A 5,370-nucleotide genomic window follows, 5' to 3' on the forward strand; every position below is an offset into this window, starting at 1 on the left:
AAGCTTTGTGGATTTAAATTGTGATGTAATTTTTTTTTTAATATCATTGACTTAAATAAAAAAATAAATTTAAAAATTAATTGTTCAATTTAAATTTACAGAATATTTTAATGCAAGATAGTTTGCATATTTAATGATTATCATAATTATGAAACTAATTGTAAAAAATTACTCTCATGTAAAATGTTATGTACTTTAGATGCAAAATGAAATGTACTTTTTTTAAAAATAGCAATTTAAAATGCAATTTAGTTTGTTTTGATAAATTTTTAATAACTGGTTAATTATGATTTTAAGTTATAACAAATTTTAAATTAAAGTACTTAGAAGTATTTTTATCTCAAAAAATCTAATTTGAATCTAAATTTTTAACAATAAAAAAAGTTTAACCTTACTATAGGGTGCAACTTAGTTTATTAAGTAATATCAATATACTTTTTTGGTTGCAATCTTTTCTATGACAATTAGTGTGAAAGCAAAGTTTGAAAGTCTAAAATGAGAAACTTTTTGTTTAATAGTTTTAAATTCTCTTAATCTATTCTTCAGAAGAATTTAAATATTTTGTTTTGTAACATTACCATTAAGAACAAACACATCTGTTCTTAATGGTAATGAAGTTTTATATTTACTGCACATTTTAAGAAAGAACAGATATAAAATTCACAACTGTGCTAAAATTCTTTTCTTCTATAATTATATGCATGATAAAAATATATATCTTAAATAGTGTGAATAGTTTTAATATGAAAATTTCTATTATCTGATAAAGTAGGATAAAATTTGAATTTCTGAATTAAGTTGACAAAAGATTTAAAAATTACATTTTCAAGAGGTTTTTTTTTTTTTTTTTTTTTACTTTAGTTTCAAACTTTTTTTTAAAATTCTGTTCCATTTTAATCCAATTGAGCTGTTACTTTTGTTTACTCCAATCTTTCCTTGTAACTAAAGAATTTCATAAAAGGTTGTGCCAATGAAGCATCATCTGTTATAGAATCATATATTTTATTTCCGTTAAAATTGTACTTAAGCTCATTTCTTTTCTTAGCCATATATAGTTGGAAATGTTTTCAGGGGTGTTTTTTTCTTCATATTTCATTTATGTTAGATATTTTTTCACTGCATTTATAAAGCTAATATTTTCTTGATTTCACATTAGGTGTAGAATTGAATAATTATTATTTTATGTTGGATCTCCTAATTCTTTTTTTAAAGTCTCTTAATTATTTTTCTCTTTCATACTGACTTTAGAAATTTTAGCATTAAAGTCTGGAAAAGTAGGAGAAATTTCAGTCCATGCTTTAAAAGTGAACTTGTCTGTGCATGTACTATTGTTATTTTAAATCAGGGATTAAAAAAGCCAAGCTGGCCTAGATTTTTCATCAAAACCTCAAGAGTTTTTTAATTAGGAAAAATTTTGAACTAAGATGGAATTAACTGTATAGCTCAAATTTTCTTTTTTATATCGAATTAAATTTTAATTGAATCATGAAAAATTGAAAACTAATTTGTTTCATAGATTTGATTAAAATATAAAAATTCAATTTTTATGTAAACTTAGTTTATTAATTATATCTTAAAATTTGCCTAAAAAAATTGATCAACTTTTTCAATCTTTTTAAATAATTTAATTTAAATCGCTACAAACTGTCTAGATGTTCAAGTGGTCTTAAGGTTTTTTGAACATTAATTAACAATGCTTTCTTTATTAACAGATACTTTACTTTTCCATCCAAATTAAAACAAATTGAATGTAATTTGATTTAATTTTCTTGATAGTTTGAATGTTTTATTGTTTTTATTTAAATGAGAATAATTTACAATTATTTTACTGCTGAAGTAAAATCTATTAATCTAGTACTGTATATTTTGATTAAAACCCACCTTAAAATATAAAAAAGCGGTGGATCTTTACAGGTTTGGTTCATTTTGGCGAGAGCTCTACTTTAAATTGTGCAAATCTTTAACCCACACTACAAATAAGTCATTGGAAGTGGATGAATATCAACTGGTTACAATGAATTGCTTAAGGAGGTTATTAAAAGTACACTGCTGTAGCATATGTTCTTCTATTTAAATTGCACACATTTTCCTATATATGCATGTAGCTTTCAGGTAAATATATCTTGTTAAAGCTTCAATAGCTTATAATTCTCAAAGAATAAATTGTTAACATACTACTATTTAATTTATTTTAAAATTTCTTGCTTTTGAAGATAAGAAACAAAGGTTTTCTGCATCATATGAAGATGGTTAAAAGGTAAGTATGAAAATTGCTGGGTTTATGGCTAACAAATGTGAAAAACTGAAAACAATTATGTTTATTAAACTTAAATATTTCTAATTATCTATGTTTTTTTTAAAATTGTTATGACTTTCATAAAAATTTTTTTTTTTAAATACTGTAAAATTTATGCATTGATTTTATAAAAATGTTGGCATTCATAAAATGTAGCTACAGTTAAAGCTAACATTAAATTACTAACTTAAATCATCTTTATATCTTTGGAAGGTTAAACCAAGTAGAATTGAAATATATAATAAAGTTTTTCAAAGTTGAAATATAATATTTAAATAACTTGATTTAAAGCAACTGGGATATTTATTTTTTAAAATTGTCTAACATATTTTTTGCCCAAATTTATTAATAAGGATATATTTTACGGTCTAATTCCATTGATGGGGAATGCGTGTATAATCATCTGTGTAATTGTTTCATCTTATATGAATATAATCGCTTGCACCATCATGCATTATATTGCATCTTCTGCTAATGCATGTATATTTTATTTCAATATTGACTTGGAAAAAAAAGTAGACTGAAAGCTTTAGAATGAAAGTAGAATGAAAGCTTGCTTAGTAGAAAGTAGACTGAAAGCTAGTAGAATGAAAGCTTTCAAGTATAATTTTCTATTCTCTGTATATAATGTGATTTGCTACTAATAAACATATTTCAATTCTGGTAATAAAGATATTTATACCAATTGAGTTATGTCTATTTAAATATAATCTTTGAACTTGAGTTAGTATATCAATGATGAAAAAGGAATTGCTCTACCTACAGTAATTTAAAATATTCTTTTTTTTTTACTTTAATATTTTCTAAACTAAACTTATTTACTCGTCATTGTATATCTCATTGGAAAATTTTGCCTTCCCAGAGTGTAGGTGATGTTATATCTTTCAATGAAAAGTGATAATCAATAGAGATAAAGTTAAATTTTCTTATTTTGAAAACAAAATTATTTCTTAAATTTCATGACGAGTTTCTTTCAATAAATAATGAGGGAAATTGTCTGCAAAAAATAGTTGAATGATAATAAGCATTTTGTTACCACTTGATCTATTTTATTGACACAAACTGTTGGGAAGAATTTCATCTCGCGCTGCGTGTTCTTGTGCCAGCAATCTAAAAGTGTTAAAATTATCAGTGATATTTAACTAATTTCATTTATTCAGTAATTAGTTTGTGCTAATTAAATAATAATTTAGATCTTTTAACTAAATAAAAAATTCTATTGTAACAATATTGTTTTTAAATAATATTTAAAATTATCAATACTTTTATCAGATTCTTTGGTTAATAATTGTTAAAAAAAATCAAATTAAAAAAGAAATCAGGATTTTTGCAACCTCTTGTTGTCACAACTATTCCTGTTTTCTAAATTTCATTAAACCTAACTAGTTTTAAAGTTTGAGCATAGCAAAAAATGATTTTATATCATTTTGTCCCCTTAAAAATTATTTAAATATTTCTTATTTTTCAAAATTAACATTCTTAATTATTGATTGCCTCATTTGTTAAGTTTTTTTTCTTCTTTTTTCTACAAGTCTTGTTTTTGAAAAAAATAACTGATTACTGTAAAAAAATAACTGATTTGTATTTGATAATGCTGATATAAAATCTTTTGATTTCGAACAAATTGATATATTAGCATTGATTAGTTTTATCTACATTTTCTTTTTGTCATTATCATTGTTTAGAATCTAAATTGTTACATATATATATTTATATGGGTTTGATATGGTAGTTTTTTTGTGTAGGAGGAAACTTTTGATAGATTATATATAAGATTAAATAGTGATTAATAAGATTTTAATTACTATTGAATTCATAATGCTTATATATTTATCAGCTTCTTTTGTGACATGATTAGTATCTGTGATGCAGAATATTTGTGTATTAGAGATACTAATAATTTTATTAATGACTAAACTTAAGCATTTATTTTTATAATCTAATCTGGAAGAAGCTCAGATAAATTAAGTTTACTTTTTATTTCATTTGTGATATTAATATTAGTAGAAAGTTAATCTTTTCTCTGTGATATATTTCTCTTGTCTTTACTACCATTTTTCACTGTATTGTGGTTTTATATTTTTTTATTGAAATAAAATATACAATATAATGTTAGGTAATATTAATTCTTTATGGTTTACAGTACATTTTGACCACAGCACTGTCAGGATATATTGCAATATTAAACTCGAATTCTTTAAAAATATGTTTGGAAAAGTCAGTGAATTTTTTTAATCTATTTGAGTAGTAGCCCTGATTTTTTCTGATGATTAAAAAAAAACAACAGATTGTTAAATCTTGAATATAAGAATTAAAAATATAAAAATCTACATTGTTAGAAAAAATGAAACTTGTGAAATACCAATAAAAAAAATACTCTATTTTAGTGTCTGGTTATTCAGAAGCTGTTCGAACATATCTGAATATTTTGAATTCAATCTAATACCTGATGTGGATACAAATTCTGTGTTTTTAAGTTATATCGATTTTGAAATATTTAAATTATTAGAATAAATATTTGCTGGATTCTTCCTCAATGTGTCTCCACCTTGCCGTGGTGAGGAAGCTTAAGGTAGAGTACTACATTGTGAGTTACTCTACTGAACAAAGAGAGACACTCTTCTGCCGTATGTTACAAGTAGGGATGTTACGAATATTCGACCCTTTTGCTGAATTTTCGGCCTAGCCGAATACTAAAGTTATTCGGCTGAAGATGAATATTATTAGATATTTGGCTGAATAAATTCATAATACATTTCACTGCATTAATTATTAGAAAATCTAACTTTTACTCAATTTAAGTTGTATAATACATAAGTGTATTTAATAATGTTACATAAATAAAAACGTTTTCTTGTTGCAAATTTATCATCATATGTATTTAAACAAGCATTGGAATCTTTTACATTAAAATACAAATATATATAGTTTGTTAAATAGAAGTGTGAATACTATCTGAATCGGCAATTAAAATTTATTTGTGATTCCCTTAATAATATCTATTTATCAATTATATGCACTAGAAATATATGATTATATAATTATTTATTATGAATGTAGAACATTGATTATCC

Source organism: Parasteatoda tepidariorum, chromosome 10 (assembly GCF_043381705.1).
Source record: "Parasteatoda tepidariorum isolate YZ-2023 chromosome 10, CAS_Ptep_4.0, whole genome shotgun sequence".
Lineage (NCBI taxonomy): Eukaryota > Metazoa > Arthropoda > Arachnida > Araneae > Theridiidae > Parasteatoda > Parasteatoda tepidariorum.